The sequence below is a fragment of the Bombina bombina genome, chromosome 12 (genome assembly GCF_027579735.1).
Source record: "Bombina bombina isolate aBomBom1 chromosome 12, aBomBom1.pri, whole genome shotgun sequence".
Taxonomy (NCBI): Eukaryota; Metazoa; Chordata; class Amphibia; order Anura; family Bombinatoridae; genus Bombina; species Bombina bombina.
The window spans coordinates 831,456-846,018 of record NC_069510.1 but is presented as its reverse complement, the minus strand read 5'-3'; the positions used below and the strand labels follow the sequence as shown (position 1 = coordinate 846,018).

At 36.8% G+C, this 14,563-nt stretch overlaps 1 protein-coding gene across 1 annotated transcript in view; it reads right to left on the bottom strand.

The window, feature by feature from the left end:
- LOC128643004 (uridine-cytidine kinase 1-A) overlaps positions 1-14,563 on the bottom strand; it is a 156,284-nt gene that overhangs the window by 114,292 nt on the left and 27,429 nt on the right. The window lies entirely within an intron of this gene.

The window sequence follows — 14,563 nt, the reverse complement described above, 5'->3', positions numbered from 1 at the left end:
AAGTGACAACGTTTCGGATTTACATCCTTAGTCATGTCCATTTTACATTCAATTAAAATCAGCCAAAAATAGGCTTATAGCCAAACCCCCACACACCTGGCTTAACCCCTTATTAAAATCTCAAAATTCAACATAATAACAGCTCCACCTAGTGGAATCACAATGTAACAGTCTGTCATTCCCATATAGCACACCATAAGCATTTTACAAGCACATATTCCAGTCCATTTCCGTATTCATCCCACTCAGAGTCATAGTTCCCAACTCATGGATCCAGTATAGCTCCCTACACAAATGAATTTTACAGGATTTTTACCTGTTCCAAAATTTGGAACCTTAACTGGTTCACTTGATGGCCTGCTGTAAGAAAATGATTTGAGACTGGTGCCTCAAGGTCCCCTAATCTAATATTGCTTTTATATTGGTTTATCCGTTCATGGACCTTATGGGTGCTCTCGCTAACGTACCCCAGCCCACATGGACACTTAAGGTATACTGCAAAGTTAGTATTGCATGTATAATAACCCTTCAGCTTGTATTTCTTCCCTGTCCATGAACGAGAGCAAATAGGGCCTTTAATTATACAATTACAATTCTGGCAACCCAAACAGGGAAAACAGCCTACATTTTTACACCCAATATAACTTTGTCTTAGACCCTTACTAGAGCCAACATCTGCTTTTACCAATGTATCTTTAAGGTTCCTACCTCTTCTAAAAGCAGGCATAGGGAAACTCTCAAATTCTTTGACTTCAGGAGTAGAGACCTTTAATATGTGCCAATGCTTACACAGTATTTTTTGTATTTGCTTACTCCATGGTGAATATTCATTCACAAAGACCATTCTAGTAGTTTTAACAACCTTGTTTTTTTTCTTTCAAAAGTGTGGCCCTAGGAATTTCTAATACCGCCTCCATTTCCCTATTTATCAGATCCACAGGATATCCCCTCTGTAGGAAACGTTTACCCATGTTAAGGAGTCTATTTTTAATCAGGCTTTCATCAGAGACAATCCGTCTCACTCGCATGAATTGGCTCCTGGGTAAAGATTTCAGCAGAGCTGGTGGATGAGCACTTTGAAAATGCAATAAGTTGTTACAGTCTGTTTCTTTTTTATATAGGTCCACAGCCAACATATCACCATTTTTATACACTGTTGTATCCAGGAAATCAATCTTTTCTTCACTTACATTTAATTTAAATGTTATATGTTGGGTGGCACAATTCTTTCACAAACTCATCCAGGGTTCTAATGTCACCCAACCATACGCCAAATATTTTGTCTACATAGCGCCACCAAGTGGCGTCATATAGAAGAAACAATGGATGATTATATATAAAGTATTCCTCAAATACATTCATAAAAATATTGGCGTAGGTCGAGGCGACATTGGAACCCATGGCAGTTCCCTGGAGCTGTAGATAGAATTGGTCCTGAAATAAAAATATAATTGCAACTCAGAACAATATAAAAAGGTCTAAAATAAATTCCCTTTGGTTGTTACTTATATCTCTATTTTGAATTAGACATCTATTCACAGCCCCCAGTCCTGCTTCATGGGTAATTGACGTGTACAAGCTTGTTACATCCAAGCTTAATAAAATACCTTTGTTACCTTCCAATGTTATACCTTGTATTTTATTTACAAAGTCACCTGTATCTCTGATAAATGAACTGGAATTAACAAATGGTCTTAACACCTTATCCAAATATATGGACACTTTTGATAGGACAGAGCCTACACCTGCCACAATTGGACGGCCCGGGGGGTTTTCTGCATCTTTATGCACTTTAGGGAGTGTATATAATACAGGTATAATATCCTCTGTCTCCAAAATAAATTTTACAACATTGCCATCAATCAACTCATTTTTTTGTGCTTTCTTCACACAAGCTTCAATTTCCTTTTTAACTCTCAGAGTTGGGTTGTTTGCCAGCAACTTGTAAACCTCCCTATCTGCAAGTTGATTCTCTGTCTATTTCATTGACATAATAGTTCATATCTAAAATTACTAATGCGCCCCCCTTCTCCGCTTCCTTAAAGATAAGGTTTTTACTATCCTGTAGTTTCCTTATGGCAGCCCTGTCACCTTTATTAAAGTTATTATTTAAACTGGCAATTTTGGGGCACCCCTTTTCCATTTTTTAGTAAGGGTTTTTAAATCTTGTTCCACTAACTGGATATAAGTAGTGACTCCGGGATTCACCTGTTGTGGTGTAAACTTACTTTTATTGAATAATCCCAGTGATTTTAGGCTCAAACCATTTGGTATATTCTTATTAGGTAAAGCCTCCCCCACCATATCATTTGACATACCAGAAAAAAACTTTTCAATTTCAAAGACCTAAAATACCTCTGTAAGTCTCTTTGCAAACCAAAGGTGTCAGTACTCCAAAATTGCCAGTTTAAATAATAACTTTAATAAAGGTGACAGGGCTGCCATAAGGAAACTACAGGATAGTAAAAACCTTATCTTTAAGGAAGCGGAGAAGGGGGGCGCATTAGTAATTTTAGATAAGAACTATTATGTCAATGAAATAGACAGAGAATCAACTTGCAGATAGGGAGGTTTACAAGTTGCTGGCAAACAACCCAACTCTGAGAGTTAAAAAGGAAATTGAAGCTTGTGTGAAAAAAGCAGAAAAAATGGGATGATTGATGGCAATGTTGTAAAATTTATTTTGGAGACAGAGGATATTATACCTGTATTATATACACTCCCTAAAGTGCATAAAGATGCAGGAAACCCCCCGGGCCGTCCAATTGTGGCAGGTGTAGGCTCTGTCCTATCAAAAGTGTCCATATATTTGGATAAGGTGTTAAGACCATTTGTTAATTCCAGTTCATTTATCAGAGATACAGGTGACTTTGTAAATAAAATACAAGGTATAACATTGGAAGGTAACAAAGGTATTTTATTAAGCTTGGATGTAACAAGCTTGTACACGTCAATTACCCATGAAGCAGGACTGGGGGCTGTGAATAGATGTCTAATTCAAAATAGAGATATAAGTAACAACCAAAGGGAATTTATTTTAGACCTTTTTATATTGTTCTGAGTTGCAATTATATTTTTATTTCAGGACCAATTCTATCTACAGCTCCAGGGAACTGCCATGGGTTCCAATGTCGCCCCGACCTACGCCAATATTTTTATGAATGTATTTGAGGAATACTTTATATATAATCATCCATTGTTTCTTCTATATGGCACCACTTGGTGGCGCTATGTAGACAACATATTTGGCGTATGGTTGGGCGACATTAGAACCCTGGATGAGTTTGTGAAAGAATAGTGCCACCCAACATATAACATTTAAATTAAATATAAGTGAAGAAAAGATTGATTTCCTGGATACAACCGTGTATAAAAATGGTGATATGTTGGCTGTGGACCTATATAAAAAAGAAACAGACTGCAACAACTTATTGCATATTCAAAGTGCTCATCCACCAGCTCTGCTGAAATCTTTACCCAGGAGCCAATTCATGCGAGTGAGACGGATTGTCTCTGATGAAAGCCTGATTAAAAATAGACTCCATAAGATGGGTAAATGATCCTGCGGATCTGATAAATAGGGAAATGGAGGCGGTATTAGAAATTCTTAGGCCACACTTTTGAAAGTAAAAACCAAGGTTGGTAAAACTCCTAGAATGGTCTTTGTGAATGAATATTCACCATGGAGTAAGCAAATACAAAAAATACTGTATATGCACAAGAAAAAAGAGAGGACGAATGATAATTATTCAAAAGTCAAAGAATGGCATGGCCGCACCAATGCAGAGTTAATAACCAATCTTGTATTTATTGTGAGAACAAAAGTAACACTTAACACCATTTATTCAAACCAAATAATTGCTAAGTATCACATCATATATATTAAACAAGATATAAACACAGGCAGATTCAGTTTGCTAGATAATCATAATTTAGGAAGCCCTTAGTGCAGACAGCACGCTCCCAAAACAGCTAAACTGAAAGTTCCTTTTGTAGCAAAGTTAGGAGCTCTTAGTGCAAATGCACGCTCCAAAAGGTAACAAGGGTATGTTGTTTACAACGGAAGGTGTCCATATCCAAATGCTTAAACACACTGGTGTAAGTATATCAATTGCGTTTCAATCCCAAGGAATTATACTTATATGCAGAGGCTCATGTGATTATTTAACACCACTTGCAAAAGTACCTTTTAACTTTATGATCCACCCACCGGTATGAAGTAAGCTGTTATCGCCATCAATTAGCACTTTTGTAGCTTCTCTTGAAACTTGCAAACCAAAGTTCCATAGCAATGCTGTCCAAGGTGAGCAATAAAAACCAGGAGGTCTTGTTCCGTTACAAAGTTAACACCTTTTAACTTAGATGCTTGTGAAGTTTTTCCAGATGCGATACTATTGTAGAAAAATCTCACCAAGTGCAGTCTTCACCAAACAGACACCATGAGGCCCATTTATCAAGCTCCGAATGGAGCTTGAGGGCCCGTGTTTCTGGCCACGCTGCAGGCTCGCTAGAAATAGCAGTTATGAAGCAGCGGTCTAAAGACCGCTGCTCCATAACCCTGTCTGCCTGCTCTGAGCAGGCGGACAGACATCGCCACAATTCAACCCGATTGAGTACGATCGGGTTGATTGACACCCCCTGCTGGTGGCTGATTGGCCGTGAATCTGCAGGGGGCGGCGTTGCACAAGCAGCTCACAACAGCTGCTGGTGCAATGCTGAATACAGAGAGCGTATTGCTCTCCGCATTCATCGAGGTCTGTTGGACGTGATCCGCACTGTCGGATCAGGTCTGACAGACCTTTAATAAATAGGCCTCTATGTGTGTAATGCCAGATAATGCGTTTCACCCCTCCCACTTGGGGTTTGGCCAGGGCTTCATCAGATAGCTGTCAAAGAGCCTGTCACGAATACCTCATGATTTAGCTGCCATGGGGTTAATTCTCTTTAGCCTGTGAGCTAAAAAAACATTTGTTTTTTCAAGAAGACCTGTGTCCTGTGTTTATTTTTTGTGATAAAACCAGACCCCATTATGAATTGTTTCAGAGTTCCACTTGAATAAATGTTATCATATAGGCATTGGTGCATTCAGGCCGTAAAAGTGTCGGTTTTAGAGACACAGAACAGTGCCTTTTCACAGAAACTGATAAGGTCAATAAAGGGACATGGGTATAAGGTAGATATGTGTTTAAAACATGTTATGACATTAGATGAAGGTAAATATGACAACCATGTCATATTTGGTATCAAATTGATTATCACGATGCAACTAAGAGGTTGCCTTTCTGCTTATATGAAAATGGGTGCATCTAGCAGAAATGTTGTGTTCTAAAATGTCAGGCAAAGACTTAGAGTCTATTGAAGGTCGTAAAAGATAAGGGGCTTCTAGGCCCCTGCAAAGAGGGTGGGGTCAGGCAACTTGATCTCTGGAAAATATGTATAAGAATCCTGTGTTTTAACAATGAAGTTGTCATTCTTACAAGGGAGGCTGTGACAAAACAGAATAAGGAACCATTGCTTCATGCCATCTCTCTTGCAACAGATTCCAAAGACTAGTACAGTATATGGTTTCTATTTTCTTCTTTTTATTTTAACCTGTTTGCTTGTGTGTAATTTTATTTGTAACATCTTTTTATTAATAATGCATTGTGCATAATATTTTTGGCATAATAAATAATTCCTTTATTAAGCTTTGGCCTTTGTCTAATAATTGAACCACGTTACTGAAAGAGACTGGAGTATTAGAACTGTATATTTTAGGTTATGTGCTGCTAAATTGTATTCTGAGAGTTAATGTGTACGTCTGGGTTTTCCTTAGGATTTTCCCTTTAATAAATCATAAGTGGTGGCAGCGTAGATATTATAGTTAGTTTAGTGTGGGTGGCATTAAAGGGGAGTTTTGGGCATTTCTTTTATGTCTAGTACAGACTAAAGAGTATTGTTAACCCTTGCACCCACTGAACTAAGTCATAAGCTTGCCTGACGTGGCAAGATTGTGAGATATTAGTGACAGTAGAAAGGGGTCTGATAACCCCCAAACAAGTGACTGGCGCAGGATTGGTTAACCTTGGTCGTCACAGAGCCTAAACGGCTCTTTTATATCATCCAATCACATTCAAATTATGATTACTTAAAGCTATATCACATTCTTGTTGGTGATTAGAAACGCATTTAAAATATATGTTAAATGGACTAGTTACATAGAGAGAGGCAACGGCGTAGCAACAATATAATTTATAACGAAAACAAAGTAATTTATATTATTACAGTTTCTGTTATGACTACAATAACTAATAATAGTCAATGATTTAATGTGAAACAACAGAAAAAAGAAAGAACAACATGAACTTATCAAATACATTTAGCGCCTGTTTACTTATTACAAAAACCAAGCATATTCATTTTTTTTATTTAACCCCTTAGGGGCTAATGTCTGCAATCTATACATCTTTTTGCATTCTTGTTGGAGAAGAATTTTATCATAATTTCCACCTCTTCTCTTTTAGTTCAGACATTAGCCCCTAAGTGGTTAAATGAAAAAATGGAATATGCTTGTTTTTTATAATAAGTAAACAGGCGTTAAATGTATTTGATAAGAGCATGTTCTATCTTTTTTTTTATAATGTGAATGGATGATATAAAAGAGCCGTTTAGGCTCTCTGACAGCTATCTGACGAAGCCCTGACTCCAAGTGGGAGGAGCCTCTGCATATAAAGTATAATTCCTTGGATTGATCCGCAATTGATATTCTTACACCAGTGTGTTTAAGCATTTGGATATGGACACCTTCCGTTCTAAACAACATACCCTTGTTACCTTTTGGAGCGTGCATTTGCACTAAGAGCTCCTAACTTTGCTACAAAAGGAACTTTCAGTTTAGCTGTTTTGGGAGCGTGCTGTCTGCACTAAGGGCTTCCTAAATTATGATTATCTAGCAAACTGAATCTGCCTGTGTTTATATCTTGTTTAATATATATGATGTGATACTTAGCAATTATTTGGTTTGAATAAATGGTGTTAAGTGTTACTTTTGTTCTCACAATAAATACAAGATTGGTTATTAACTCTGCATTGGTGTGGCCTTGCCATTCTTTGACTTTTGAATAATTATCATTAGTCCTCTCATTTTTTTGTGCATATATAATTGTTAGTGGCTGCATGCACATTGCATTTTAAATTAATTAAAAACAGGTTTTCAGTACCACATCTTTCATAAAACTCATACAAAAAATAATTTCATAAAACTCATACAAAAATACTGTGTAAGCATTGGCACATATTAAAGGTCTCTACTCCTGAAGTCAAAGAATTTGAGAGTTTCCCTATGCCTGCTTTTAGAAGAGGTAGGAACCTTAAAGATACATTGGTAAAAGCAGATGTTGGCTCTAGTAAGGGTCTAAGACAAAGTTATATTGGGGGTAAAAATGTAGGTTGTTTTCCCTGTTTGGGTTGCCAGAATTGTAATTGTATAATTAAAGGCCCTATTTGCTCACATCTATGGACAGGGAAGAAATACAAGCTGAAGGGTTATTGTACATGCAATACTAACTTTCCAGTATACCTTAAGTGTCCATGTGGGCTGGGGTACGTTGGCGAGACCACCCGTAAGGTTTGTGAATGGATAAACCAACGTAAAAGCAATATTAGAATAGGGGGGACCTTGAGGCACCAGTCTCAAATCATTTTCTTACAGCAGGTCATCAAGTGAACCAGTTAAGGTTCCAAATTTTGGAACAGGTAAAAATCCCAAGGAGGGGTGGTGATAGGAGTAAAATTCTTTAGTGTAGGGAGCTATACTGGATCCATGAGTTGGGAACTATGACTCCGGGTGGGATGAATAGGGAAATGGACTGGAATATGTGCTTGTAAAATGCTTATGATGTACTATATGGGAAGTCCAGACTGATACATTGTGATTCCACTAGGTGGAGCTGTTATTATGTTGAATTTGGAGATTTTAATAAGGGGTTAACCCAGGTGTGTGTGGGTTTGGCTATAAGCCTATTTTTGGCTGATTTTAATTGATTGCAAAATGGACATGACTAAGGATGTAAATCCGAAACGTTGTCACTTCTTTTTATGTTGGCTTAAATAAAACTTTGAATACTTTATACTGGTGCTGCTATCTACTACTTGGAACCTGTATGTACTTGAGACTAAGGTGCTGGTCTCTGGTAGCCTGTACACCTGCATACCTGCAATCATTGATTAAGGAGTTACCTTGGTGCTGGAATATTTGGAACTTTACAAGTAATTGAATGGATTTGTGGACTCTCTATGCCACTGAAAAGAAATAAAACTCCTCGCTCAAGGTCCTATGCCTCTATTGGCCAGACCTGAATAATGCGGCCAATGATTTTAAAAGACTGTAAAATATTTTAGAAACTGTATTTAAAGATAGCCAGATTGTATTTATTTCTAGTTTACTGATTAATTTAATGAATTGCTAATAGTGTATAAATATCTCTGGTTGATCAATTGAAGTTATATAAGACCATTCTTGGGTTAAATAGTTAAATTATACTTCCTTGAAATTTTATTACATTTATTGAGGTTCTGTAAGATTTAATTGTAATATTTGGATATATTTGCTATCCAAACTTTGTTAAATAAGCCATATTGTTCATTTGGTTAATGTTACCGGCCAATTATAAATTGTTCTAGTAAAATTCAGTTGTGATATTTGATATTTAATTCATTTTGGGTAAAGGTAAATTTCTAAATAATATTGTGTCCATATACAGGATAACAGACAATTTAATTGAATATTAAGTAATATAAATATCTCTATAGCTTGCTTTATATGGTAATATTGTAATAATCAATAACTTGGGATTAAATATTAATATTTAATAATAATTTTATTGTCATTAATTATTGAACATCCCTAATATTGCTATATTGGTGTGGTATGTTGAAGTTTACGAATTAAAAAACAAGTATTTGTGAACTTTATATAAAGATTAGCCCTAAAATTAGAGCTTGTTGCTCTTTTTTGAACTAATCAGAAAACAACTTCTATGTATCCTGATTAGACAACATGAGGCATTTGATATATGATGAATTTTGGTATTAACTACAGACTTAGGTGTTAATAGTGATAAAGATTTATAAATAAGATATATAGCATATGCTCAATATATATTTATATAAGAGCCACAGATGGAGTAGAAATACTGACACGGTCCTAATCAGTAATGGTAGCAACAGGTAAGAAACAGAATGATCTCCTTTTACTTCACGCATTCACACACATCCTAAATTATATACAAGTTCAGACACTCCGCAGACACACAATGTTTGTTTGTAACTGATATGGCAGATAACAGGAGTTGCCCAATAATGCAGACTGGTGATAACAAACAGGCAGGTAAGAAGCTTAAAAGCTTTAGTTTTGTTAGAGTACGTTACCCCCTTGAGGACCGAGAGTGATCCGTTACCGCACTGGGAGAACCGTGTCTGGGACTGGCAGCGTGTGTGAATGCGGCTTACTTCCGGGTAGCGTAAAAAAGTAGATCCGGGCCACATCAATGATCCAGACTTGATAATAACAAAGTTGCAACAAGATCATAAGAGATTCAAAGGTAGCGAAAGTAAATACTGGTATTTTTACTTTGCTCAGGATACAAATGATAGGAGACCTGAAATAAGAATAGCTACAACAGAGTAGGTATGACTTCAATAATCAGGCAGTGAATGAATGTTACAGGTAGTCCTTAAATAGGGAGGAGACCATTTAGGAGGGGTTAGAGTTAAAGGTATACCACATCTCCCCCCCCCTCAAGGAAGCACCCCAGGGGATTCCAAGCTAGGTTTCTCAGGGTAGCGGCGACGAAAATTTCGTAAAAGACGAGGAGTGCGAAGATCAGAATGGAGTTGCCAAGAGTTATCCTCCGAACCATAGCTCTTCCATTTCACAAGGTACTCCAACCTCCGCCTATGGATCCTGGAATCCAACACAGCTTCGACTTCATACTCCTCTCGATCATCAATGAGGATCGGAGGTGGCCGAGACAAAGAGAGGGACTGAGGTGATGGAAGATATGGCTTCAACAAGGAGACATGGAAAGAGGGGTGAATTTTAAAATCCTGAGGGAGATCCAATCTCACAGCATTGAGGTTGATTATTTTAGACACCTTAAAAGGACCCAAGTACTGATTTGCAAGCTTTAATTCTTTTAATACCTCTTCTTCTAAAGGTGTGAGTAAACCTATAATTTTTTCTTTTGGAATGATTTGGTTGATATGATCTTGAGTGTTTTGATCATGTAGCCTGGAGAGAGCATCGGCTTTGTATTCTAGTGTCCCGGTCTGTATGTTAAGAGAAAATTGAAACGATCAAAGAATATTGACCATCTTGCTTCCGTGCAGACAAGGTCTTACTTGTTTTTAAGAATTCAAGATTTTTATGATCTTTATAAATCTTAAAGGGGCAGTTTGGAACCTTCCAATAAATGCCGGTCCAGTGGACTAGGGGGCACGCTTTATAAGCTAGAAGTTCTTTATCTCCTATGCTATAGTTTATTCCTCAGCGCTAGTCAACATTTTCGAATAGAAAGCAATAGGTGAATCTCAGTTTTGTTCTTATCTTGATTTGTGATAATACTGCACCCGATACCTGAGTCGGATGCATTCGACTTCAAGGATAAATTCTAATCAAATCTGGCATACTAGGATGGGAGCTGTTGTAAAATACTCTTTCAACTTGTTAAAAGCATGAGTTGCGGATTCTGTCCACTTAAAATCTTGTTTTTCACTAGTAAAGTGCTGTTTAAAGGTTTAACGATAGAAGAGAAATTCTTAATAAACTTTCTATAGAAATTCGCAAAACCAATGAATCGTTGTACAAGATTTTGTTGAAGTTGGAGTAGGCCAATTCAAAATTGCTGAAACCTTCTCCGATCCATCTGTATTTTGTTGGGACTGATGATATAACCCAAAAGAATTTTATTTGTTTGACATGAAAAGAACATTTTTCCAGTTTAGCATATAATTTGTGTTTCTTTTAAACGAGTTAGTACCCAGCGTACATGCTTTTCATGTTCTGTGGTGTTCTAGGAATAAATGAGGATGTCATCTAAGTATATTATGACACAAACGTCAATAAGGTCACGGAATATCTCGTTTATAAAAAAACTGAAAAGTTGCTGGGGCATTACTCAGACCGAAAGGGCATTACGTTATATTGAAAAATGGCCATATCTGGGTTCTGAATGCCGTTTTCCATTCGTGACCTTCCTTGATTCTAATCAAATTATAAGCCTCCCTTTAAGTCTAATTTGGTGTAAATAGTTGCACCAGTTTAGACTGTTCAAAAGTTCAGGTAAAAAAAATCCTTTAATGAATCTAGATAGGGTTAATTGTTTTCAAAAAAACCTGTTGGCCCAAGTCCTTGGTTCACCTTGTAGGAAGATATTGGTAGTACATACTTTAATCCGCTCAGTGGTGATAAGTCTTGGGTCTAGAGAAAATAATAAGTTACAGGCATTCTTAAATTCCCTGAACTCAGAACGTTTCCCTGAGAAAGGTTGTGGATAATTAATATGAGGTTCAGGTGATCATGAGGCTTTTGTGAGACATAATCTTTAACTATTGTTTAAGTGCTGCATTTTCAGTCTGTACTTCAGTCAATGCCCTTTGCTAAGTTAATCAAGTTTGAGATAGACATTATTAAACTCCTTTTTTATTCATTAGGATCCATAACGATTAAATGAATTGAATCCAAGGAATTTTTGATTGTCTTTTTAGGCCTGATTATTAGTGGTATGTTGAAGTTTAACAAATTAAAAAACAAGTAATTGTGAACTTTATATAAAGATTAGCCCTAAAATTAGATCTTGTTGCTCTTTTTGAACTAATCATAAAACAACTTCTATGTATCCTGATTAAGACAACATGAGGCATTTGATATATGATGAATTTTGGTATTAACTACAGACTTAGGTGTTAATAGTGATAAAGATTTATAAATAAGATATATAGCATATGCTCAATATATATTATATAAGAGCCACAGATGGAGTAGAAATACTGACACGTCCTATCAGTAATGGTAGCAACAGGTAAGAAACAGAATGATCTCCTTTTACATTCACGCATTCACACACATCCTAAATTGATATACAAGTTCAGACACTCCGCGAGACACACAATGTTTGTTTGTAACTGATATGGCAGATAACAGGAGTTGCCCAATAATGCTAGACTGGGTGATAACAAACAGGCAGGTAAGAAGCTTAAAAGCTTAGTTTTGTGTAGAGTACGTTACCGATCCCTTGAGGACCGAGAGTGATTCCGTTACCGCACTGGGAGATCCGTGTCGTGGGACCTGGCAGCTGTGTGTGAATGCGGCTTACTTCCGGGTAGTCGGTAAAAAAGTAGATCCGGCCGTTCAATGATCCAGACGATTGATAATAACAAAGTTTGCAACAAGATCATAAGAGATTCAAAGGTAGCGAAAGTAAATACTGGTATTTTTACTTTGCTCAGGATACAAATGATAGGAGACCTGAAATAAGAATAGCCCAACAGAGGTAGTATGACTTCAATAATCAGGGCAGTGAATGAATGTACAGGTAGTCCTTAAATAGGGAGGAGACCATATAGGAGGGGTTTAGAGTTAAAGGTATACCACATCTATCTTGTAAAGTAGTTGCAAAATCCAATGCAGAGGGTGAATTCACCTGTTGATAGGATAAAGAGATAGTGGTAGGATGATATCCATAAGTAGCGAAGAATGGGGATAATTTAGTTGAAGAAGAAGTGGTATTGTTGTAAACAGAACTCTGCCAAAGGTAAATAAGATAGACCAATCATCTTGGAGATGAGTTATGTTAGCAACGAAGGTATTGCTCAAGAGTTTGGTTAAGTCTCTCTGTAAGACCATTTGTCAGGGGGTGAAATGCAGTCGAGTATCTTGAAGTCAATCTTGATTAAATTTGCATAAAGATCTCCAGAAATTAGAGGTAAACTGAGTACCACGGTCAGTTTATAATAACTTTAGGCAGTCCATGTAAGCGAACTATGTTATCTAGGAAAAACGTGAGCTGTTGTGAAAGCTGTTTGGCAGACCTTTAGTTGAATGTAATGAGCCAGTCTTGTTAGATGGTCAATAACAACTAATATAGTATTGTAATGATGGGATTCAGGTACTCGACAATAAAGTCCATTGATATGGTACTCCAGGGTTTGTCAGGAATAGGCAAGGAGAAAAAAGACCTGATGTCCTTTTGTGTACTAACTTATTTCTGGCGCAGGTATCACATTGTTTTACATCATTTGTTATATAAGTATCCATGAGGGGCCACCAATAAGTCTCCTGGTTAGGTCAATAGTTTTCGAAATACCTGGATGACCCGCTAGGGTCCCATCATGGGTTTTGATTAAGAATGGTAAGATCTCGATTTGTTTGGGAATATAGAGTTTAGATTTATGGTAAAAAAAGACCAGTAGTGGAATCTTTCTGACAGTCTATTCCATGTGTGGTTCTTGCTTAATATTCTTTTAATACCACTTCTTCTAAAGGTGTGAGTAAACCTATAATTTTTTCTTTTGGAATGATTTTGGTTGATATGATCTTGAGTGTTTTTGATCATGTAGCCTGGAGAGAGCATCGGCTTTGGTATTCAAGTGTCCCGGTCTGTATGTTAAGAGAAAAATTGAAACGATCAAAGAATATTGACCATCTTGCTTGCCGTGCAGACAAGGTCTACTTGTTTTTAAGAATTCAAGATTTTTTATGATCTGTATAAATCTTAAAGGGCAGTTTGGAAACCTTCCAATAAATGCCTCCAGTGGGTCTAGGGCACGCTTTATAGCTAGAAGTTTCTTTATCTCCTATGCTATAGTTTTTCTCAGCGCTAGTCAACATTTTAGAATAGAAAGCAATAGGATGAATCTCAGTTTTGTTCTTATCTTGTTGTGATAATACTGCACCGATACCTGAGTCGGATGCAATCGACTTCAAGGATAAATTTCTTAAATCAAATCTGGCATAGCTAGATGGGGAGCTGTTGTAAATACTCTTTCAACTTGTTAAAAGCTTGAGTTGCGGATTCTGTCCACTTAAAATCCTTTGTTTTTCACTAGTAAGTGCTGTTAAAGGTTTTAAACGATAGAAGAGAAATTCTTAATAAACTTTCTATAGAAATTCGCAAAACCAATGAATCGTACAGATTTTGTTGAAGTTGGATAGGCCAATTCAAAATTGCTGAAACTTTCTCCGTATCCATCTGTATTTTGTTGGGACTGATGATATAACCCAAGAATTTTATTTGTTTGACATGAAAAGAACATTTTCCAGTTTAGCATATAATTTGGTGTTCTTTTAAACGAGTTAGTACCCAGCGTACATGCTTTTCATGTTCCTGTGGTGTTCTAGAATAAATGAGGATGTCATCTAAGTATATTATGACACAAACGTCAATAAGGTCACGGAATATCTCGTTTATAAAAAACTGAAAAGTTGCTGGGGCATTACTCAGACCGAAAGGCATTACGTTATATTGAAAAAGGCCATATCTGGTTCTGAATGCCGTTTTCCATTCGTGACCTTCCTTGATTCTAA